The sequence below is a fragment of the Copadichromis virginalis genome, linkage group LG8, assembly GCF_057382275.1.
Source record: "Copadichromis virginalis isolate Kocher_CV1m ecotype Utaka linkage group LG8, C_Virginalis_male_GT1.1, whole genome shotgun sequence".
Classification (NCBI taxonomy): Eukaryota; Metazoa; Chordata; class Actinopteri; order Cichliformes; family Cichlidae; genus Copadichromis; species Copadichromis virginalis.
Genome location: NC_140625.1, coordinates 24,423,929 through 24,450,360, shown reverse-complemented (window position 1 = coordinate 24,450,360; position 26,432 = coordinate 24,423,929). Strand labels below are relative to the sequence as shown.

At 40.4% G+C, this 26,432-nt stretch overlaps 1 long non-coding RNA gene across 1 annotated transcript; it reads left to right on the top strand.

Moving 5' to 3' along the window:
- The first annotated feature begins 10,427 nt into the window (after window positions 1-10,427).
- Window positions 10,428-13,988, top strand: LOC146703482 (uncharacterized). Its single transcript, XR_014922017.1, has 2 exons — window positions 10,428-11,642; window positions 11,952-13,988. It is a non-coding gene; the product is annotated as an uncharacterized LOC146703482 (long non-coding RNA).
- The last annotated feature ends 12,444 nt before the right edge of the window (window positions 13,989-26,432 follow it).

The window sequence follows — 26,432 nt, the reverse complement described above, 5'->3', positions numbered from 1 at the left end:
CAGTCTAAAAGGGGAAAGAGAGAAAAGCAGTGTGTTTGAAAGAGCGGGGAATAGAGGATCAGGCAAAAAGAATATTAAATCAGAGGGATGATAAATTTCAGTTGGATAGCATTGGAAAACAGAAGTGGTGAAAAGAACAGAGCAGTAGGAATGGCATAAAATCACGCTAAAATACAGGCAGACAAAAAACATAGATCTTTCTTAATGGCATGCAAGTCAACATTATATCTATTTATCTATCGATATATCAATAGATAGATAGATCAGTCAGTGCAATAGTATAGCCAACTGCTGAGTTATTACTGTCATGTAAACTCAACCACAGTTGGCTGATGCAAGAGGCAATTATTTTTATCACCTTGACTAGAATCAATTAGAAGTACTGTAGTAGCATTCATTATTGACAATGACTAATGGGGGGACCAGAGACTCAAGTCTTAAGAACCTTGCTAATTCAATAAACTCTCCTCAAAAATCTATTTAAGAGGAGAAATGTGGTGGAGAAAATTAAAAGCTTGCATGGCATCATGATCAGACACCAAGCAAGTGTTAAAAGGTAAAAAAAAAACACGCATGGCATTAATGGGACAGTAGAATGGCTAGCTAGACGCAGTCCTGCAGCTGTATTATTGTGCTTTTCATGTTACAGTAGTGCAGAAAGAAAGAAGAGTTGAACACACACATAAAACAGTGTTTGTTAATGTAAATTTTGCCCTAAAATAAAATTTAAAAGCCCACAAATAACATATTTGTGATTTGTGAATGTCCCACATGAAAGATGAACTTTGGTAATACAGTGGTTGTTGTTGTTGTTGTTGTTGTTTTTTTTTTTTTAAAGATTATTTTATAAAGGAGTTGAATAAGTTTTAGTAAATGTTTAGTAAATATTAACAATAGCAAAGTTTTGATGATTATTTCACATTGTGAGTGCTCTTTTGACATACACTTTGACACATATGAAAGTGATAGATATCCTATTCCTAAATCAATAAGATTTAATATAATGTTGGTCTACCCTTTTCCTTATACACCTGTTGCTATGAAAGTGTTTGGAATACCTGAATACAGTGATATAACTGGGTGACTGAATACTTTTGGGATTATCGGACATATACTATATAGACAAAAATATAGGGTTACACCTTTTAATCTTTAAATCTCCACCCTGGCAGGAGTTTTAAAAAAATCTGTTTTCAGTGATCCAAAACAGCATTTACGTTTGGCCTAAAATCATAGAAAAAGCTGCATTTTCAAAAATATCCGTGTATGTGTGGACGTACCCTAACATAAATTTTTAGTTGGTTTTTTTTTAATCAATGAGTTCGATTGTTTCATTACAAATTGCAAAGTTAAAATACATATACAAATACAAGATTTTTATTATAACAAAGAACATTATGAAAACTTTATTTTTGATAACTTGTGTGATTAGTTGTCCTAAATAAAGATGACATGAACTCTTACTGTGAAATAGATTTAAAGGCTGATTGCCTACATTTTAAAACTAACCTCTTAGCTAGCCACAAAAAAAAGAAACATGTTTTAAATAATTATTGTAAAATAAGATCAGTCAAAGTTTATCATTTCACCCACATCTACCTCTGATCACCAAACCTGCATCTTTACATCCAGCGTCCACTCTGGTCCACCTCAGTATGCAGCCCTTTACCTCCTCAGCTGTTCTACTCAGGCCTAAAACCCATTTGGCTATTCTGCTGTGGATTTCGCTCTTTTGCTCCGATTAGTTCTCCACACTCTGAACTTTTTGCTGAGTTCAGCTGCTGTTACTCCCCTGGTCTGTACAGTCAGCAATTTTCGATGTTTGGTCACACACTCTGACCACTACTCCAACTCAAAATCTCAGGAGTAATTATTTATCTTTTGTGTAACTACAGTTCCATATATATTTATTTATCACTTACAGCTAGTTACCTCTGGCTCACGTTATAGCAGCATCTCAAAATGGCTGTAAACAATTATTCTGTATCATTTTGTTTTCTTTTTATACCACACATTCTACAATTCGGCATTTGACAAATAAGTCAGTTTTAGGAAAAGTCTTAAAATATGAGATCACGGGGTTTTAATGGAGTTAACAGAGTTACATGATTTTTAAACTACACTATTCCTGCTGTTAAAAATATTGGAGAATGAATGGACTATTCTAAAGAGCTCAATGAAAATGGTTTTGTAATAGGATACCACCATTACTATAAGCCAGTTGGTGACATTCTTCCCTCAAAGGTATTTAACCGTCAACTGTAAGTGGTATTACTGAAAAGTGGAATTTAGGAACCAGAGAAACGCAGCCATGCAGTGGTAGACCACATAAAGTTACAGATAAAGGATTTCAAAACAAACAAAAGACTTAAGCTCTAAGGCAAGTCAATCTAACCAAAACAAGTTCAAATTAGTTAAAGACACAAGTGTTGCACTACATGTATTTGCACTGGTCTAGTACTTTATATTTCTTATATTAGAATAGTTGTTGAAGGGCCCCGAAGGTGTAACTCAGCTCTACAATGAAAAAAGAAAATTTAGTAGAAAAATGCAAGACAGACGATTCACCTCAGCAGCAGGAAACATAAAGAAATGGGTCATTCAACTAGGGTTGGAGGTCAATCAGAACCATATCTACATGAAATATTAGATGGACCACTGAGCCATCTCACCCTGTCGACCACATCTAAAGCAGCATTGATGAGATTTAATGGAGTTTTATTGTATGAATTGGGCCTGTGAGGCCATGCAGGGGTAGCTATGACTTTTCACTGATGTTTTATATCCAATTATCTTCATGCTGAGTGGAGGGAGGAATGGCAAACATGAGCTAAATGGTGCATTTCATATGTGGTCAAACCCACTTCTAACCTCAGGCTGAGCCTGAGTTGGGTTGTTACTTTTTTACACACAAGGGCAGAGAAAAGACTGCAGTCGTTTTAGTCTGTAAGAATAGGTGTATGTATTTTAAAGGTTTTCTGAAAAATGCTCCCACACTTATAAATCACGAGTGTCTTTTTTCTCTTTTTTTCCACGTTTTGTCTGATGCCCACAGATATTTTTCTTAACCACTTATTTTTATCTGAATGGTTTAAAACGGCTTTACTCGAACAAGCCAGTAGTATTTCTAGCATGTAGTACATATATGTTGTGCAAAAGTGATCGAAAATGATTTAAGTGCCCATGAAAAAAAAATCTTGGTTGTAATTCACATCTGTGTTGGAGCAGAATTAATAGAGCTTCCATGGCATAATCGCTGGATTTATGACTACCTCTTCCCCTCAGTGATGATCAAGGTCACATCTGCATGTCTGACAACCATCAGTGTGTTCGATCTGTCTCTGTTCACTTCAGCACAGGCCCTATGACACAGACAGAAAAATATGTGTGCAAACAACAATGTGATTCAAGTACATATGGAGAACATAGGTAGGCTATTATGTCTTGACAAAAAGCTATTTAAGTAGCAGAAGAAAATAAATATTTTAGGACAGAAATAACAAGCAAATAAACAGAGACTAGACGGAATGATACCATTAGAGAAGAGAAAAATACTCGCGGATAGATTAAATGAATATAAGCAAAATAAGCTGTCTCAAGGCTCTCAAGGCCATATTCCCAACATGAAAAGTTAATAGCTATGAATTTTTCCTCTGTTTAATTTCTCAATACTTTTCAGTTTAATAAAACACAAAGAACTGCAGTGGGATGGAAGAAAATACATTTCCACTTAGAAAAGGCAATAACCTGAGAAAATAACCATTTTCAATTAAGCTAGGGTTCTGAAGAAACAAAGGATTTATGATGGTGTTCTCCTCAATTGTTTCAAGCATGACAATTATCTGCCAAACACTTGAGACTGCATTCAACTATTGCAAATCACACTTAACTGCTATGCATTGTATGTGTACAAACAGTGTAATCTGTGACTTACAGGTGTCAAGACTTTGTTTCCATTTATTTCAAAGCTTTATTTAAAGAACCAAATAATGAGTTTTATATGGATGTATAAATATTAGAAAATGAGCTGTCAAATATTTATTTTTTTTTAACATTATGTGGAAGATTAAGACTCACTGACACTCACTCACAAAAGTACCAAAGTGTTAGAATAAAGTACTAAGATTTCAACTGTATTGACAGCCACAGGCAGTTTCAACTAAAGGAAGATACGCCTGTGGATTTTTCCCTGTGATTGCATACATACCTGTTCACTTAGGCGTCAGCACTCTGCTTACACTTTTGGCATTATGTTTGCTTTCGCAACACTTTTTTTTTGTTGGTCATATACTGCTGTGACTGTCTCTATGTTCTCTTTTATCTGTAAACACATAAAAAAGGTTTACCTCTACCCAAGAACTATGTATAGATTCCTCCTGAGGGGAATTTATTATCATAAATTCCCACTGCCTGCTAGGCTTAATTTAGGGCGTCCTTTAGGGGAATGACAAGATCAGAGACTATTTTGGTGCATACGTTTGCTATCACAGAGTTAAACTCCACACATGATGATCATCTTGCAAGGAATTTATAGCTCAGTGGGTGATTGACTTAAAGTCTGTTGAAAAGAAAATTTAGAGAGAAAAATTAAAAATGTAATAATTGCATTACAAGCTAACTATAGTTCATGTGTTTGTTTAAATACCATTTAAATGTTTAAGGAACATTGTTCAGTTGTTATCTAAAAATATTATCTCATTACATTACTTTTACTCACAGAAGTTTTCCAGTCTTTTTAAAGTTTTTACTATTGAAAGTATTTATTGTTCTATGACAAATTGGGAAAATAATAAACAAACAAGCACACAAAAAATGGTAGGTATGGCAGATTTTTTTCTATTAGATAAAAGACCTGAGTAACTACAGTTGAGTAACCACTAACTAGAGTTAATAGCTAAGAAAAAGGAAGCACATTCACTACAAACAAGTTACGCTATTGCTGTCAGTGAAATACTGTTTCACTTAAGCCTATCAGCTAGCACTGGCCCACAATATGCAATGCTGAAAGGGTTATTCTTGTCAGGGCTCGTGTGCGGAGGCGAGGAAGGGATGACCCACATGCAGGACTCGTGGTGCAGAACGAGGTTTATTGAATATGTAGACAACAGATGATAGGATGGATGGCTGGCTGGCTGGCTGGACTTAGCGGACTGGTAGACTGGCTGGCTAACTGACTGACTGGACGGAACACACGACAGAAACAACATCATCAATGACCCGACACTGAATGGGTAGAACAGAGGGCTTAAATACACAGAATGATGATAATGAGGGACCGGTGAGTACACAGCTGAACATAATGAACTAATGATAATGGGAAGAGGATTGAACATAATACACACAGACCAAGGCTAACACAATAAAACAGGAAGTGGAACAGGCAGTAGATAAACAGTGAGTGTGAACTGAAAACACTGGGTCACCGACCCAGGAACCCTGACAGGACCCCCCCCCTTCAAAGGCCGGCACCCGACGGCCAAACGAAAAAGAACCAGAACAGGGCGGGCGGAGGGGGCCCAGGACGGAGGGACGGAGGCCACACAGAGACAGTTCGGGTGGGCGGCCACGTGGCCCGAGGCGAGACTGTTCCGGTGGACCGACCGTGCGGAAGGCAACGGCGGTGACGTGGACACAGTTCGGGAGGCCGGCAGTGCGGAAGGCAACGGCGGCCACCCAGGCGAAGGCGGTCCGGAGGCCGGCCGTGCTGAAGGCAACGGCGGCCACTCAGGCGAAGGCGGTCCGGGGGCGCGGAAGGCAGCGGAAGGCAGCGGCGGCGAAGGAGACGGAGCAGTTCAGGGGGCCGGCCGCGCGGAAGGCAGCGGCGGCTCTCCAGTTTTAGGCGTGCTGGCCATGGCCCGGTGGGCACAGGACCAGACGAGGCAGGATCAGGCGAAGCACAGGCCGGAGCTGCAGCAGGCGAAATAAAAGCCAAAGTCGAGGCCGGGCCAGACGAGGACGAAGGCTCCGAGGCCGGGCCAGACGAGGCAGAGGCAGGGTCCGAGGCCGGGCCAGGCGAGGCAGAGGCAGGGTCCGAGGCCGGGCCAGACGAGGCAGAGGCAGGGTCCGAGGCAGAGGCAGGGTCTGAGGCCGGGCCAGGCGAGGCAGAGGCAGGGTCTGAGGCCGGACCAGGTGAGGCATGAGGCTGGTGCGGTTCCCCTGAACCCCCAGTTGACGAAGAAGGTTGCCGGACGGGCTCCTCGGGCCCTCCAGCCGACGAGGCATGAGGCTGGTGCGGTTCTCCTGAACCCCCAGCTGACGAGGAAGGTTGCCGGACGGGCTCCTCGGGCCCTCCAGCTGACGAGGCATGAGGCTGGTGCGGTTCTCCTGAACCCCCAGCTGACGAGGAAGGTTGCCGGACGGGCTCCTCGGGCCCTCCAGCTGATGAGGCATGAGGCTGGTGCGGTTCTCCTGAACCCCCAGCTGACGAGGAAGGTTGCCGGACGGGCTCCTCGGGCCCTCCAGCGAAAACGGTCTCAGAACCAGTGGGCACTGGAGCCCCTGGCACACACAGGACAGGGCCAGCGGGTGCGGAAACCCCTGGCTGAGGAGCGGCCGGGCCAGCGGGTGCGGAAACCCCTGGCTGGGCAGCAGGGTAGCTCACAGCAGGCTCTGGGTACTGAACAGGTTGGTGGACGGGCGACTGGACTACTGGTGACTGGACAGGAGGCGACTGGGCTACGGGTGACTGGACAGGAGGCGACTGAGCTACGGGTGACTGGACAGGAGGAGACTGAGCTACGGGTGACTGGACAGGAGACTGAGCTACGGGTGACTGGACAGGAGCGGACTGGAGAGCAGGTGAGTGAACTGACGGGGCTGGAAGCTGAACAGCAGGTGAGGCTGACGACGGAGCTGAGGTTGGTGTGGCTAATGGCTGGGCTACAGACTGAGCTAATGAGGGAGATAAAGCTACAGCCTGAGCTAGTAAGGCCGGTGCCTGAGCAGGGGACACTTCAGCCAGCCTAACCAGGGATAAAGCTAGTGCGTGAAAGGCTGGGTCAGGAGGTGGATGAAGTGGTGGACTGATTAGCTCTTCCGTGCCTCCAGAGCGTGAGGGCACTGGCTGGAGAGCCTCAGCTGAGTCTCTAGGGGGGTCAGGCTGGATCCTGGCCGTCCTCAGCCTAGGTGCTGGGACAGGCACGGGAGGTGGCTGGACACCAGTCACCCCCACTCGAGAAACCGAAGCGGGTGTGGCGGTAGACTGGGTCGCAGCTGCCCTCCTCCTGGGAGCTGGCACTGGTGTGGGGGTAGACTGACTGACGGGAGTGGAGATAATGACTGGGTGTGTGATGTTAGCAGGTTTATTGGGGATTGTTCTGGTTTTCCTGCCACCACTATTTACAGTCTTTGGGAGAGCAGAGCAGAACAAATCTTCCCAGTCCACAGAATCTTCCAGGAGGGAAACATCCCACGAATCAGAGATGGGGTTATTGTGCGTTTTGAGTGAATAATCAGATGGTGAGTGCGAAAAACAGTCACTGGAGCTCACCATCGGGAGTGGCTGAAAGTGGTCCGTTTTATGGCGGCGTGTGCGCCGATTTCTCCGGGAGGAGGAAGCGGGCGGGGTACACGTCCGAGCCTCTGGCACGGGAGCCTCTGTTGAGCCGAGGTGGAAGACGGAGCCGCTGTGCCGTGGCGAGGTTGAAGGTCCGGTGAATGAGGCAGGTGATGTGTGAGCGTGGAGCGGAGTGGCGAGAGAGGGAGCGGCCGAAGCGCGGCGTGAAACGTCCACTCTCCGCGGCAGATGCTCCGGTGCAGGTTGTAGCAATGGGAATTGCATTTACCTGTGTGTTCCACCCGGGGTCTTGAGAGTGTAACACCGGAAGGTGAGAACCGGAGACTCATGACTGTTTATTAAGAGTTTAATAAAAGTTTACCCCAGTTGGAGGGAAAGTTCAACCGAGCATCTTGTGAAGTTTATAGAGAGAACAAGATGAAACACAGGTGAGGCAGCAGGTGGGGGAACGCGGCGTCTCCGAGGCCCGCCCAGAGCCAAGCGAGTGCCCTCGAAGACGTGCTCTCGCTCCGCGAAGAGCCGCTGTCTCTCCTTGAGTTTTTCAGCCCACAAGGAGAGCGCTACCTCCTGCCGCTCGTAGAGGTCCGAGTCCGCTGGGTCAAAAGCGTGTCTTCTTGGCACGGGTCGGGTCATTCTGTCAGGGCTCGTGTGCGGAGGCGAGGAAGGGATGACCCACATGCAGGACTTGTGGTGCAGAACGAGGTTTATTGAATATGTAGACAACAGATGATAGGATGGATGGATGGCTGGCTGGCTGGACTTAGCGGACTGGTAGACTGGCTGGCTAACTGACTGACTGGACGGAACACACGACAGAAACAACATCATCAATGACCCGACACTGAATGGGTAGAACAGAGGGCTTAAATACACAGACTGATGATAATGATGATAATGAGGGACCGGTGAGTACACAGCTGAACATAATGAACTAATGATAATGGGAAGAGGATTGAACATAATACACACAGACCAAGGCTAACACAATAAAACAGGAAGTGGAACAGGCAGTAGATAAACAGTGAGTGTGAACTGAAAACACTGGGTCACCGACCCAGGAACCCTGACAATTCTTTCTTCATTTACATCTTTAACATCACAGGTATTTTCTTCTTCTCCTTAAGTTAGCTATAGCATTTTAGAGTCCCGTAAATGGTTGGTTTTAGAAGTGTGAGGCATTCCAAGACAATATGAGTACTTGTGCCAAGGAATAACTGTCATGCTGTATCAGGGGACTCTAGCGGATGCATGGGTTTGTGATCTGATGAGATGGACTGCTTGTCATGTTTCTGCCAGATATTGAAAGAAATTGCCTGCTTGGGTAATAGAGCAACTGAACAGACAGAAGAGAAATAAAAAAAAAATGATGAAGTGAAACGCAAATGCCTCATCACGTCTTACTGCCACACACAGTCCTGATTATATCCAGCTGCATAGGAACACGTAGTTTACCAAGGCTTAGACTTTTAGAGGACACAAACTAAAAGTTTCAATCGAAGAGGGCTTTTGAAGGATTTAACAAGACTCTACATTCGCTTTTATGATGCAAATCAAAATCCTAACAATGATCATAAATGCTCCATAAAGAGTTAAGTTGACAAAGAAGTTTGTGTCTAATCACTTTTTATCTTGTTACTATATGCAATTCTATTATATCATTGTAGTAGTGGTTGTAGTAATGGTTCAGTAGCCTAACATACTATCAGATCTTTATTATTTGATGGTTTCATGTTATTACTTAATTAATACTGTTTACTTTCCAAATGTTGTCGTTGTATATGCTTTTCATTTAATAAGCGTATTTTTTATTTCAATCTTGTTACCTTGTATTGTCTGTTTTTTTACATAAGCAGTTAAATAGTGAAATGTGCATAATATTGATCTGTACATGAGAGATAAAATTATTGATGCACTTCCAAAAAAGAAGTGCCTGAAAATACTTCCCTTTTTTCTTTCATCATTTATTGATGAAAGTGGAGAATATAAAAATATAAAATTCCTTCTTGTCACCCATAACCCCCTGAGACACACATAATTATATCACTTCAGAGCACACAGGCCAAATACAAAGATAAAATAAGTCTATATACTTAGATAAATAAGCATGCAAGCTAAAATTATTCATGTTTTCTCGAGAGAAAATGAGTGATTTACTGTGCTTTTTGCGTTGATGCATTTACAGATGATGAATAGTTTAGTAAGTAATTCAGTCTCCTAATGAAATGCAGCTATTTGAGTATATTCAAATTGTTTTTTTTAATTGTTTCCTGAAATTGTTCTTCTCGGTTCATCATTGATCATCATGTAATGAACTGTGCAGTCTAGTCAAGTCACTCTGTCTAATTATTTATTAAAATTTGATGGAATTTTCACAACATCCCTAAGCAGCATATGCTGCCACGGAGACGAGAAGAAACATATTTGTTATTGGCGACTAAAAGAAATTATGATTGTGAATGGATCTGAATAATGAACTTTTAATTTGCATAAGTACTTCAGAGACTTCAGTCAGTATTTGCATATATAGCAATGGTTTTACAACTCTTTACATTTATTAATACTGCCTGCACCTTTAAGACATTTTAAGTCCTCACATAGCTTGCTCTTTTTAAGTAAAACTATTCAGGCAGTGATCTTTGTCAAACCTGTTAAACCTGAAGACACACCCTTCTTGTTCATTTCACTGAGGTAGACAATAACACCAGCAACTCAGCTTTTCATAAGATGGTGTGAGTATCTGTAAGGGTGAAGGTGCCTATCATCAGCAGTCCTTTAAGGAAAGTCTACTCTACAAAGAGAGATTAGAACCGACAGCGAGGTGACTCTGAAAGCAAAAGGGTAAGACCATTACTCTTTTTCTCTACTCTTAATGGCCTCCTCTCACTTCCTTTCCAAGTTGCTTTCATGGGTGAGGAGGGTGATGGAATTTCATTACTTATGACTGAAATCCAAAGGAGTTTTGAAAGCCGGGTGAGATGGAAAGGTGCATTCAAAATGCCAGTATACCCTCCAGATGCCAGCAATCTAATTTACTGTCAGTGTTAATAAATGGGTAGCCACTGGATGGCACAGATAAGTTGTTACTTCACCATCAGGGTTATCACTTAATATCTGATAATGTCTTTGGGGAGCAATTGTATCCGACAGTTGAAACAGGGGGCCTCAACTCCTGGCAGGAGAGATGATCATCAGTGTGGAAAGATTGTTAATCTGTCAAATCAATGTGACTTCGCTCAATAAAGTGTTTGTAAAGAGACTTAAGTTTAGACTGTAGTGTTAATGATTCACATTTGTGAAAAATGATCTCTCTTTAATGAAATGGGACACTTCTATGCATAATATGTTCAGCTCTCTGTTGTTTACTGACTAGACATATATCATTACACCGATTCAGGCAGTGTCCTGTCTGTAGACATTGATGTCACATTTACACTGAACCAAAATGTTTCTTTGTACGTTACTGGATTTTCTTTTAGAGCATATAATGTCTTGTGCAGTTCCAAGGAAGAAGCAATATTATCTGCATAATTGAAAGCATTCCTGCAAAACAATGTAAGACGCAGATGATAAAGAAATGAAACCCAGCACTGGCAAAGAAACACATTTGAGTCATGGCACACAGTGAAGCAGTGAAATCTTAACAAACACGACAAAGTGTAATAACAGCATTATGACGCTGGACGCTGGATGTTGTTACTGTAAACAAAGCTCGTATTGTAAAGCCTGAGAGCGTGGGAGTCGCCACATAATGCGGCCCATATAATTCCCTGTGGAAGTTCTGCTATAATGAAGCTACACACACGGCGTATTTACTTTCTGCCATTTCCTTCACAGATCTGAACCATCAGCTCTCAAGTCATTGGACTAAGCTCAACTTTTGTCAGAACAAACACTCACAATGGGAAGAGGTGAAAGTGAAGTGTGGGAGGAAAACCCTGACGATGTTAAGCAAACTCAACCCAAAAAACACACACCCACAAAGAGTAAAAGCACAGAGAAATCGGGGAGTAGCTGTCCCGCGTGCTGCTTGAAGACAAGGAACTGCCTGATGAGCCCAGAGTGTGGCAGGGCACTTCAGATCTCCAGTGTTGTTGCTATGTGTGGAATGTGTCTCCGCATGTTTATTGTAAGTCCAAACTTCAGAAACAGCAAGCAGCTATGATACAGCGTATAACTGGTTGGGTGCGCTGATGCTTGAATGGGAAAATAATTTCCTGCTTAGATGAGTATAATCATTGCTAACACAAATATATAACCCTGACATTTAGAGGGTGAATACATTTCATTTGTCTTTTTCTGCACATTGCAATTGAAATACAAGCCAAGTGGAAAAAAATCCACAGAAAACAAAATGATTATTTATGGAAAATTGTCTTCTTTTTCCTAATTTTTCATTATTATTTTCTTTCTTTCTTTTTTTATTTTGAAATTGCAGAGATGAACCTTGGACGACACGACCAACCTGGAATATATTATTATTATTAAATCTCCTCCAGCACTTTGCATGAAAATCATGCCATTACTCAAAGAAGATAAAAATGAAGCAACATATGAGAAAACATGTAAATAAGACCAACACTAATTATTAGTAGTCAATCAGTGGAAACACTGAGGTAAAGTGAATGTTACCTTATTATAAAGTTAAACTTTTTTCTAAAAGGTTTAACACTGAAGCCTCTTGTAATAAAATCATGTTTGCTTAATCAGAATGCTACAGTATTTAGTCAAAGCAGTTGTTGTATATTTATTTTTGAAAAAATTTCATTAATGTAAAAAATAATTATAGTAAATAAACTTGCACATCTAAGTAGTATCTTATCTAGGTTTCTGCTGATGAAAAATGTTAACTAAAGCTTTTAGTAACATCCCTGTGATGACAGCACAAGTGTGTCACCTGTACCAGTGCTAATAATAAAAGCATTTAATTATTTAAATACTTTATACTGTCAACGCCCTCACTTGAAGCCTGTTGGGAAATAACCAGACTAAGGAGGTATCTTCACATATTAACAAAAGACAGCTATGCCATTACTCATGCTTGTGAGTCAGACCCTTTCATGGCGCATTATTGACGTCATGGAAAAGCCACTGAAGATTTTATGTCAATAACATTGGCAACTAGATGGTGGAGAGTTTTATAAATAGCATTTTTACAAAAGTATCACGAGCCAATTCCAGCACTTTTTGGGAAGGAAAAAAATCCAGGTTGCTGGTTGCATAAAACTAGCCTCTTCCTGGCCTCTTCCTTTTCAACAAGGTTTCAGGCTCACCTGATCACTGCAAGGTTTAGTTGACCTTGTTGTGAAAAACCTAGTGGGAGATTCTGTGACACGGTTAAAAATAAAAATTGGCCACCATTAAAAGAAAAAGAGAATGACCTTTCTTGTCAAATAGGGCAAGTGAAACACACCCCCCCTTTGCTCTCTGTTGCTTTACTTTTGACTCAACTGCTCATGTACCTGTGTGTGCACGTTTGATAGGGTTAAATTGCTTGCTGTGGCTTACTTGGCTTGATGTAGCTGCAAAATGTTGGTTGCATCTACATGCAATGGGTTGTAGAAATATACAAAGCAGCTTAGCTACCTTGCAGGCTCATTGTTCTTACTGAAACAAGCTGTTCAGTCTAACTGCAAATATTTGGGGAATGTAGTTCTCCTCAATGTTGCCATTTATAGATGGAACATCTTTCTTTTATTATTAGGCAAGCTAAAAAATCCTAATTTATCCTGGATTGTTGACAAAAGACTCCTCTTTGACGTAGGGCGAAAGAACATGTTGGTCCTATTATTGTTGGTTACAAAAAAGGCAGTTGTTTTGCACTCCCTTCCCCAGGAAAGCCAAATAAATTGAAATGGATTTGTTCGATATCCAAAAAAAATCACCTTCAATAAAGTTTGCCTAAATAGCTAGCTGATTTTCTGAGTCTAAAATGGCATACAGGTTGAGCTGTTGTGCTCACAACCAGACCACAGTAAGAAAATGCCGTCTTTCCAACAAATCCAAGAGTAGAAAATACTGTAAGGAACATTATTTGTTTGTTTAGCCAAATCCAATGAGACAGTGTTTACCTTTATACCCCTTTATCTACATTTTCATACCTCTTTATTTCAAACTTTGAGCCTCCACCATTGTAAAAGTATCTATTTGAAAAAAGTGCATTAAAAGTATGATAGATCTACTTTAAAGAGGATATGTGGCTACCCTACATATCAGCAATAGCAGAGGGTAAAAGATGTTAGAGCCTTATACTGAAATGCATGGTAGTGAGGAGGGTTGGTAATGGATATTGTTTTCTTTTTTTAAACTGAGAATACATTGTACAGTAAATGGAGTTTATTAATAATTTTCTCAGAACATAAAATAAAGTCATTCTCACACCCAAGTTGAAGGGAAGCGCTGGGGTGGAGATTTTGGCGCTTTTTGTATGTGGAGTTCTGCTGAGTCAGTTAATAAAGTTGGAGTGAGACACTGAGACCTCTTCTGTCGTCTTTACATACCTCCACAATAGCACTATTTCTGCTGCTAACCTACAATCATTGAGGAATGATCATTTTGTTTGACTCTTTTTTTTTTTCCACAAATTACTATTATTCTCATACCACAAAATATTTGAAAAAACCCCAACAAAAATAAAAAAAATAAATAACACAAGTATTGTATCCAAAAATGTACCAAATTTAATACAAAAATGAAAGTCGAGCTTACAGTCAGAAAAGTGAAGGCAGTCAAATTCAGTAAACTCAAAGGAGTCAACAGGCAGATGGTGCACCTGAAAACCGGCAGAAGATCTTCATGAACAAGAGCAAACAAGAAATGGAAAAACAAGTGGAGAACGCAAATTATCTGGCTGCATATCAAGACAGCAAGAGTTCAGCAACAGGCTAAGAGGTAGCAGCTGGGTAAGCACTTACTGTATCTAGTAGATCAGGTGGTTGGCAAATCACTCTATTTTTTGAGTACTGGACAAATGAGCAATGTGCAATCTGCTGTGACAGAAATGAGTATGCATTTTTATTAGTTTTTTAAAGTTTGATTGTGATTTAAGGGAGATGAAATGAGCCAGAAAAGGACACAATATGTGATGAAAGCAAAATTTACCTTTATTATCAGGTGTCATGACCAATAAGACAAACACAATCTGCTCCTGTCAATCATTTCAGTGACCATGTGAGCTGTATTTATTACTTGCAGCCCTGTAGGTCAGCTGCAGATTCCAAATGCATCACATGTACATTATAGCAATGCTAATCAATAAAAAGGCAGAACATATTTTGTTATGCATGATAAAATATGTGTATGGATATTTATGTGTGTATGTATATATATATAGCATTCTGCCCTTATTGGGAAGCGCTGCTTTTCCTTTCCAGTTGAAAGCTGAATTAGACTGAACTATATAGAGTAATAATGGATAAGCCACCAGGAAAGTAACTGTGAAAATATAAAAACAAAAAGATATTTTGTCATTATGTGTGTGACATTAGTGGGTGGTTTTCTAGACTATCACTGTCAGCGCTCCAAAGAGCTCATCCTTGTAGCAGTGTCATTTCAAACACCACAGCTGACTGAGCCTGACTATGAACTCCAGAACCCTGGATGAAGCCCACTAAGATCAGCTCATACTTCTTCAGTTATGCCTCACATGGAAGCTTGAATACTGACAATAAATCATCTTTCTTTCTGCTTTGTATGAAGTGTCAGTGAGTACTTAATATCTTTTATGAACAGAAACACTACAGAGAACCCAAAACATTCATATTTGGCAACTTGCAACCAATTTAGGAAAAGGTCTTTGACCACCACTGACTGCTAGAAATAGTCTACAGATCCTCTACCCTCCTCTATTATCATTCTTTACTGTAGTTCTGTTGCCATTTCATCTTTTTACTCCTCAACAAACTCTTGCATCCTTCTTTTGCCGCATCTCGTCTGTGCCGAGTGCCACTGTGTCAGCGTAGGCATCACAATACAGGGGTGACATTTCAAGCCGACAGATTAGGGCCGCTCTCCAATTAATTTTGCTTTCCTTTGCCTGTTAAATACACAATCAAGCAAAGGCAAAATGTCAGTGAAACAAACGAGGTGCCGCCATGTGGCTGACAATTACCGCCAAGCACCTCAGAAATGCCAATATGTTAAAGTGGGAGCAGTGTGTGAGATGAATGAGGACAAACGGCAATCTTTGAGATGCCTTGTTGTTCCAACATCACTAAAACAGGCATGTCAGCGCTGCCAATGTTATCTGATCTAGTGACAGACAACATGTAGATGCAAAGGTCAAATGTTCCTCAAAGTTTTTATCCGATTATATGTTACATAGCCACTAATATCTTTATTAATCCAAATTATTTGTAGAATTAAATGAAGGACTGCTGGTTGAAGAGAGGGAACTCGATGCATGGTGATTCAGAAAATGAAAATAAAATAGCTGAATTATTATTATCCAAATTATTATGAAAGTTATTAAAGCTTTAAATTGCATTTTTGTACAGTTTACTTTACTAACTGCTCAAACAGGATTATTATTATTAGTGGTAGTAGTAGTAGCTAGGCAACACAGTGCTATCGTACAATGGCACTCAGATGTTCCTTGCTAATCACGTTAGCTAGTAGTCAGTGATAATGGTTGTTTATTACTGCCTAACTCTTTCCTCTAATTCATCATTTTTGAAAGTGGCATGAACATAAAACTTGGGATTTAAAAGGCTTTCTAAGAGGATTTCATGCAGCCTAAGATACTTCTTCAGAAAACTGTCTGTACTTAACCTCTCAGATAGGTGTACAACTTAGAGACTGGAGTATTACTTGAATATTAGATTGACAGTTTATATTCTGAACAACAGCGTATAAACCCTACAGGACAATATTTTTTAATATAATACTGCCCAATATGTTTTGGTTAGACTTATTCCCTCAATACTGCAGGTCAAATACTCACCACTGTGTTACAGGCAAACACAGACATAGAAAACCTTACTGATATACACATGAGTAAGCCTTGCCAATTTGTTAAAAATAAATTCAGAATAGGTATAAAAAAGAGAAAAAAATACATTGTTTTTGGGAGCATAGCACTGTAATGTTGTCCACAGATGACCCTTTGTGGAGGAGAGTGGACTACGCTGAAGGAGAATCAAATCTACTACAATGAGAGCCAACCCACGTCGGAGCTGATCAGGATTTCAAGCTGTTCCTGTTGGATAGTGATTCATTATGAGCACACCAAGTCCATCTGTTGATTCTGCTCTAAGCCATGGATGTCTCTCTGTTACATATCTCATAGGGCTAAATGTGCCAAACCTGGGTGAAACGCACCCACCTGTCTCCTCCCACCCAAGAGAGGAATGGTGGAAAACCAGTCCTGTGTACTGCTAGAGGGCTACATTGTGTTTGTCAGGTTGAGGAAACAGAAATCCTCCTCGCTTTTCCAAGTTAGTTTAATCACCACCTTTTGCCAAAATGCACAGCAGGCCCAGCCTTTGATTGACTTGGCCCACAGTCAGCTAAATGCAATTTGTTGCATAAATGCTAAATCGATGGGTCCTTACACCAATAGAATGACACGGCAGTGTTACATGATAGTAGAGTCAAGGTTCTTCACAGCTTATGGTCATGGAGAGATGCCAAGATTCTAAAATGATTCCGAAATGCAAAATCTCTGAAATTCTTGCAAAAAAGCCCCCAAAACGCATCTATTTTATTTCTAGCTCACCTTGCAATTGAAAGCCTACATGAATATGTTTTCACAGACAAGAAATACCTGCTCACTTGGCACTTACTGACAAGGGCCATCTCTCACTGAATGAATACTGATTATATCATATTATAAAAGATCTTCTGATGATTAGACATCTCTCAGACCCACTGAGAGATGTCCGGTCACCTTATTCATCCACAGGGGAACAATTCATATATTCCCAGATACCTTGAACAATAAGACTCTGGGCATGTCTTTTTTTACCCTGAACTTTTTTTTCTCTTCCCCTTTTACTGACACCAAGAAGATGAAAGGGGGAAAAGTGATAAAAATGTTTGTGTGTGTGTGTGTTGCACTACTGTTTGTGTACGTTGTAGAAAGTGGGGGAGATGAGAGAGACCAGGACAGGGAAAGAGAATGAGACAGAGAAAGAGATGAGATTTGTGATCTCATCTGTTCACCCGGGGCCTCTCTCCAGAGCAGCCTTTTACTGTCGTCAATCATCTCCATGGAGACATCTTAAAAGTCTGATGGATGGGAGGCTTTGATGCATTTCAAACATGGCTGTGATACACGTTGGAGAGAATGTGGATGGAAGCCACTCACCTTGCGTTGGGCTTGATTACACCCCCAAGCAATAGAAAGAGTTGGGCCTCTAGTTAAAGTGCAGTAGTGTTACAGGTCACTGACAACAATAACAACTGCCAAGAATATACATGAGTGTTTTTCCTTTTCTTATACCTGCAGTTCACATAAACAGGTAGAAATCTGCCAGCTTGGATAAAATAATGAGTACAGAGAGGAGAAATTCCTAGTGATTACACATAAATTACTGCATGTGTTGCTGGGTAGTCATCACATTACATGAAGTTTTCTTTAATAGAGTATTAGCATGGACTTTGACTTAGAAAGAAACAGTTTTAAATGTCACAGCCATGGTTCATGGTTATTCCACATAAACTATTTTTTTCAGATAATAAGACAGTCTTAAACATGTTATGTATATTGTTACCTTCAAACAAAGAGGGTTGCTTGAGAAATACAGTGGAATTAATTATTATTTTAAAGGATTAGCCAATATTATGGTATTAGTATGAGCTTACTGGCACTGTCAAATTAAAATAAAAAATACTAAATGTTAAGATATTAATATTTTATTTCTGGCAGATACATACATAGATTAGTACCCCAGTACTCTCACATTCGGCTACATGAATGCCAATGTAATATTGCTCATGTATAACCACAGTGATTTTTAGTTGAAATTTCTTTGTAATTAAGTGGTAATATCTTGTTGTTGTTTATATAATTCCCTCATTGTTTCCATCTTAATTTCTTACTATTAGCACATTATTATTCAACTAATAGTAAAATGCTGCTGAAATCAATTAATATGCTTAGACCATACCACTTATCCAGAAAGCATGCACAGCTTCAGGGAAGTATGAGCATTAATATATTTAAATGGAAACCCTCGAAACAGAGATCTTTGCTGTATTTTTCTTTCTTTCTTTTTCTTTCTTTTTTTTTTAAATACTTTTGCAATTTGGAACTTGTATGTCTTTATGCTAAGCTAAGCTGGGTTAATATTATTGGGATTTGTACAGCAGCATCAATTTTCTGCTCTAACTTTTGGGAATGTGCATATTTCCCATTATGTCTCTTTAATGGATTTAGACTGAGTACGAGTTAATTGTAAAGAATCAGTTAATGCAGTAAGGTCTGTAGGTGCAGGACAGATATGAATCTGTTATCCTTTAACGAGGCAGGAGTTTAAATGAGGTTAAATAATAATAAAGTTTAGGATTTCTCTATTTCATGTAGGTAACTGTGTGTACTGCCATATAAGCAATTGTTCATCTGCAGTTGGGTCTTTATTTTATTTCAAGAGTCAATTTAAACCATACAATTATGTAGATTTTTAATTATTATACTTGAGTAGGAAACAGAGCTGTAAGTCTAAAAAAAGTAAGTCTATATTACTGTTCTTGAGTGATAGACTTTAATGTAATATACTGCAGTGGGATATACACACCAACAAAATGGACATGTGATGAAAAATCTATATTCTATAGCAGGGGTGCCCAATCCCGGTCCTCGAGAGCTACCGTCCTGCAGCTTTTAGATGCATCCTTGTTCCCACACACCCGAATCAATTGAATGGCTTGTTATCAGGCCTTTGCCAAACACGATGGCATGCTGAAGAGGTAATCAAACCATTTGATTCAGCTGTGTTGGAGTAGGGATGCATCTAAAAGCTGCAGGATAGTAGCTCTCGAGGACTGGGATTGGGCAGCCCTGTTCTATAGGAAACACAGATGGTTTTCTGCTTGGCAGATACTACTGGTAGATGCCCTTGTCTGTTTCTCAAGAACAAGGTCTCTGTGCCTTGCATTCTCCCTTCCAGCAAACAAACAAAGCTGATGTAATCCTCAGCTTCCTTAAAGCCTGATAAGAGGGAGTCAGGGTCAGTAGGACAAAACAGAAGAAATACATTTGGTGTATCATTAGTGTCTCTCAGGCTCTGCGCAGGATTAGCTGGGCTGCTTTCATTGCAGTTTTACCGCCAAGACCAACTTAGTACTGAACTTTGTTCCTCACCCAAAGGATGTGGAAGTAGAATTCAATATGCTCTCACCTGTTTTTCTGAGATTTTGCAGAAGTTCAAGTCTTTTGGCTTGCAGCCTTCACAGCACTTACTTTGTCAGCATAATTTACGGCCATTAGAACTGGTAACATAACAGTCCTTCCGAGTTTAACTCTAGAAAAAAAATGCTTTCACTTATACCTAAGGAGGAAAAAAGACAGCAATGACGTCCCAAAGAGCATTCGGGGCTGTAGCAATACACTGTAGACATTTTAAAGTGTAGGATAAAAAAATTAAAAAAAACTTACCTCCTTTCTTGTTTTCACTCTTTGTTCTCAAAAATAGATGGCTGTCATTGATGGTGGTAGATTGACAGACTCAGAAAAAGCAGCAGTCACAGAAAGAAAGTTTTAGTCAGCTCCAAAGATGACATTTTACACCTGTAACTTCAGGTATAAAACTGCATGATGATTCTTAAATGATATCTCTTTATCACCTATTCAGGTTGTAAATCGTGTTTTTAAAAAGTAACTAAGTAATTAATTACTTTTGAAAATAAGTAATCAGTAAAGTAACGGGATTACTTTTTGGGAAAAGTTACTTGAAAAAAGTAATCAGTAATTAATTACTGATTACTTTTTTCAAGTAACTTGACCAACACTGGTCGGTAGTGCTCAGAATTATTGGGTGCTTTTATTCGAAAACAGACGAACAGAGTATTTTACTCACTCTAGAGATTTAGCCTCTTTCGTTTTTTTAGTCTAAGTCAGGGGTCGGCAACCTGCGGCTCTTTAGTCCTTATAGTGCGGCTCCCCGTGGTTTGGGAAAATAAATTAGAAGTATTTAGCTGAAGTGTATTTTATTTATGTTAGTTCTTCTTTTTTTTAAACTTGTACTTCTAAATTGGAAGATTATTGTGATATTGAAATATAAAAATAAAATTAGATTATATTATTTTCTCATCGCTCAAAATAAGCGTCACACTCGCGGAAGCCCGTGTACCCGCCAAAACGCCGTGCATTTATCGAGACTTTCAACCCCAGGTAGGCCAATTATGGATCTTCGGATCCACATTATGTCAGCGGCTATTCTCCACTGTGAACTATGTTAAAAACAAACACCGCTCACGCCTCACAGATGACAGCTTATAGTCCTGCGTAAAGATGAAAGTGACTTTGTACAGCCCCGATTTGCAGACACTGTGCGCATATGGGATATGCGCAGCGGTTCAGGAACAGAAGTCCCATTGTAAACATATCACAGCAGACCCGACAATGTTTGCATGAACATGCTTTTCAGCATCTCTTTATTGACCACTTTTCACACACGGTTGCTGTACGCATACAGCCGGCTGTAGCTTTTCAGCTCACAGCCGGACACACACCAACACAACAGCATAGATAGCACAGACGTTAAGGCGGCGAGGCATGATTGTGGGTGCCGCTCAGGTGTGTCCGACTCCCATACAGCGGCACTGCAGACCACGCCCCGCCACACACATTAACCTGGTAAAATACATATTTAGACAGAATTTTGCAAATATCTATTTTTCATTTTTCAGCAGCATAGTGCTTTTTTTCCAATTATTTTTTAAAAGTCAGGTCAAGGCTCCAAAAGCCCAAAGGCGATATAAGGGTGGCGGCTCACAACAGTTTTTGTTTGCTGGATCATTTTAGTTCAGCTGGGTGTCTTTCCTTTGGTTATATTTCTTTAAGAGTTCAAAATGTGTTAATTACATAAATAAAATGTAACTTTCTCTGTAGCACTTCATGGATTTCATAAGCAACACACCTTAGTTGTTCACACAAAGTATAAAGGTAAAAAACAATATATACAGTGTTATCTTCATTTTAGATGTCAAAAAGTATTTGCGGCTCCCAGTGTTTTCTTTTGCGTGGAAACCAGGTCCAAATGGCTCTTTCGATGTTAAAGGTTGCTGACCCCTGGTCTAAGTAGACTAATAAATGTTTAAGTGTCTCATTTTGTATCTTGTGTAGTTTATTCTTTATGAAAAGTTCTAAAATTTAATGGGGAATCTTTTTAAAAAAATATTCTAAAAAAGATTTTGGAAAAGGATAAAAGAATCTTGTAAACACTCCTGTCCCAGCTTGTTGAAAGAATCACATCAATTGGGAATAGTTATAACTGCAGCCAAGGTTATTGCTTCTTCAGAACATCATTTGTTACTGTATTTTGTGAGAGTTTTCGTATGGCAATATAATGACATTATGTAACTGTGAAGCTAAAAATAAAGATATCACCAAATAAGTGGAGCTATCCTATGCCATTAAGTCGTATGCTGTGACACACTAAAATATTTTCAGCAATTACGAGAACAGTCTTACATCCGTCATTTTTTTATTGTTGCGAACAATTGAGAAACTATGTTAGTTGTTCGTGATAAAAGTATAAGAACTTTGAAACCACTGGAAAACTCTTCTTGAAGCTTAGTCACAATCTTCCTGATGGAGTTTTCTATTTTAAATCCACCTTTTGGACATATGTCAGTACTTTAAAGTAGGCCAAAGCCACATTTTTATTCTTGGACTCAATTTGCAGACTATTAGGGGGAAAAAAATCATTATTTATCTTATAGTGGGCTTTGTAGCCCCTCAGTTTTCCTTTTTTTTTTTTGCTTCCTTAAGGGTCTCCTCCCTAAATTGGTCCAATGTTCATACTACTAACAGTCTCCGACTTTGTCTTCATATGTTTTGCTTGTGCTGTTGTTACATCCTGTGAGGCTGGGGGGGTCCCATTTCACTGCAGGGCAACTTGTATGTGACAAATAAAGGTTTTCTTGACTTGACTAAATAAATATTGAAAAAATATTTTGATTAGCCTTGACTGACTGACCTTTTTCCTATTGGGAATCACCTTCTTTCTTTGCAGTTGTAAAGAAGGAAGGGATGACCCTGATGAAGGCCACAAGCTGAAACGCGTTGGTCAATTATTAAAGTTGTTCATCTTCCCTCAAGTGTTGCTGGAGTTCCTGCATTGTGAAAAGAGAGTGGTTAGCCAGGTATTCAGGTTAATGTAAAGCAGGTTTTCCAACAAGTTTCTGAAGAGGAGGGAGGAGACAGGTGAACACAAGGCAGACAGAACTCAAACGAGCAAGTAATTGCACAAGAGGCCTGAACTATGCTACCACACAACCTGGCAAAGACTGGATGTGAGAGCAGTTTGGATGGATTACAGGATCACCAGCAAGAGACTTCCAAGACAACTACTAGGCATCACCAGAGAAGCAGTTAGTCACACCCACATTCACACAGGGAAAGAAAGAGAGAAGGCAAATCCACACCTGGAGGACAAGGGGTAACTATCACAGGTACAGGTAGAACTATTCACAGTGACATCACCAATACAAATAAGATGTTCAAGTAAGTTAACATGTACAACACATTGACACATTAAGTAATATACAAATAGAATGAACCCATCAATTAACGTCATTTATTACAGCAGTGACTATCCCTCCATGCCAGGCCTGCTTGTTTTGCATGCCACCTATGTTTTTCCAATCACAACACACCTCAAAACGTTCATGCTGTCTGACTCGTTTTCAGTCTTCATTAGCATCTGTCAAATGCAGCACGTCTCTTGTATACTTCACTCTCACAGGATGTTATTTGTGTGTCCATTATGGAGAGCCAGGTCGTGCTGCAGTGACCTCTGCAATATATTTTACAGAAAGCTCTAGTGGCCTTCAGCCCTCTACTCCGGCTGGAACATGCTGTGGTGCGACAGATGTCACATTAAGCAACACATCCACATGCCATCAGCCTGCTTCCAAAATCCTGCCACTGTCACTTTGCAATGGCCTTTCCACTGGACACGTACTGGGCTGTATCTGTAGATCTGTGCGTGAGCATGAACCAGTTAGGCAAGGGTCTCCGAGGCTTAGGCCATCAGAGTCATATTGGACGTGTGCACATGTTTACACTTAAACACACACAAGGGCTCTCTAAAGTATCTCTCTGAAGTGCTGATATTTTCTTTCATCCCATCCAGACTGAAATGATCCGTGCATGCTTTTGGACATAATGGCGGGGTAATTTTGTTTCAGTGCTGTTATGTTTCATCTGAGAGCTACTACACATTATACAATTAGGTTTTATTACAAAACAATAAAGCTATGCTTTGCTAAAACCACAGAGACCTCGGAGAGACAGATTTAAAAACCACTTTTCTCTTGGCTGACCAAAATACATTTTCAGTGCAATATCCTCAAAAATTATTTTTCTTTTCAGTCAAACCTCATTTTTGTATCCATTATGTTATTTAAGTCAAAGATGAAATGTCCTGCAGCTTGTGACACTTGACCAAATATTCTGAGAAACATCTGCCACGAAGCCCGTAGCAAGCTTTAGAGCTGAACCTGTAAAGATGGCAGTAGGAATATCTTCAGACCACTCCGTCTTTCTTTAGAAGTGCAGGGATTACAAAAGCTGTTGAAAACTGAAGAAAAAAAAATCTCTGTGGATACTAATTACTTTGAAACATACAGCAATAGACGAGAGAAGACCACACAAAAGCAGAGGAATGATATTGATTTTCTCTGGCTTGCCAGCAAGTCACACATCAACCGACAAAGTTATTCCAGAAGTTTTTATTTACTATCTCTTCAGTGTCTCAGATGCTCTTCCCAACCTTTGCATAGTTTCCTCTGCACTTGCACACAAGCAAAAGTAACTGTTGCAGGCAAACAAACTTTAAAGGTTTTTTTTTCCTTTCACCTTTAGAGCAGTGGTGTTCCATATGAAGTTTAATTTACCGCTTTATTTTTCATATATTTTGACCTCAGGTCCATCAATACCATAACCACATGATCATATCACTGTTTATGGATTACCAAAAATAACCTCTAACTTTAACTGTTAACTGCTACAGCAAAACATATTTTGTGCATCTTAGATCTCTCTTAGATTTTATTTTTGTGTGTGTGTGTTGAATAAGGAGTGTTTTCATCAAGTTTTACATGTCAGTAACATCCAGACGTGCATTATTATTATTAGCTGAGAGACAGGCTAACGCCCAGAGCCACAACGCAGTGTGATTATGCTTGCCCCTGCAGTTCAAAACAGATGCTCTTCACCAGCACTGGCAGCATGAAAGAGCCCGAGGCAGGCAGCTATTTTGGGTAAATTAGTAAAGACAACAGTTGTTCCCCAGGTTGATGCTGCCACGCTGAGGTGTGGTGCAAGGCGACAGAGTGGAAAACACAGACTCAACCTGGGCAGAGCAACCCTGCGGGCGTTTGTCATTTGGAGGGACTCCAGCCGACAGGTGGCTGCTGTGGTCGACTGCTCCCCATGCACCTCATCCAGGTAATTAGCCATTCAGCTCAGGAACGCAGGAGAAGAGGGCAGTCATTGACAGAGACAGGTATAATGAAGACGGGGTTACTGTGGAGACATTATTTTTGTACACTTCATATTTGTGCATGCTGCCTCCTGTTCGACTAGCAGCCTCTGGATTTTACTTCATACAACACCATCTTTTACTGTCAGAAACCAGTTGCATGTTGCAGGTAAATTCCATAATACCCCTGACTTTCCATGTCCCAAGAGCTAGTTTTAACAGCTGGGGAGTGCAATGGCAGGTCATCCAGCCTTGACTGATGCCCAATGCACGTTGCCCTACAGCACCTCCTGCAGGTTGTGAGCCCATGATGCCTATTCGGGCTGACTAGGTCTCTCTCAAGCTTCCTCCTTGGGCCTGCCTTCAGGGTTGGGTGGCAGTAACCCTGAGTCAGGCAGGGTAAACTGGTCTCTTAGTCATATCTTCATGGGGGTTTTGTGACTCACTCATTATTTCACCCCTCATTTAAGACCAATAGGACACCCTACTAGGGCCAAAAGCCCCTTATAATTATGGAATTATGGAATTTACCCTTACTGTGGTAAATTCTTCTACCACAGTAAGGTGGTGACTGGTGGAAAGGTGGCCATTGATCATGGATGCAAGCAGTGGCAATGGGCTTCCTCTGTAGCTGGCGTGGTTGGGCCTTCAGTCATTTGGGAAGGAACTCAGAGTGGAGCCACAACTCCTCAATGAAAGGAACCAGTTAAGGTGGTTCAGGAAACTGATTCTAATACCTCCTGAGTGAAGTGCTGTCAAGAGGAGAAATTAGATCTTTCAGCTGGCTTGGGAATGCCTTGGTGCTTCTCCAGAGGAACTGGAAAAGCAGATGGATGGCTGAACTATCTGTTTCTACAATTGGATTCAATAATAGAATTCAAAATTGTAAATAATTACACTTTTGGCATACTATGCAAAACAACATGATCAGTGTAACAGAGTTGTAATAATACCTGACACTGCCTCCACAGGAACTGTAGTGACAGCAGTATGCTAGTAGAGCTCCAGCTGCTCCTGGGCTCTGTCTGTGCCTATACAGGAGGCATTCGTGCACAGTATTGAGTTTCTGGCCAAGCACGACGTGCAATTCACAAAAAGAGACATCAAGCAAAAATATATGCTTTAACTTACATTTATGGCAACACACAGAATATGAAGATTTGTAACAGTTTTAAAAATTGCAACATACTGTACACCCTTTCTGTCACTGCTAACTGTATTTTCCCCTGTTTGTCTTTCAGCAAGATTATGGAACAACTATCAGGCTGAAT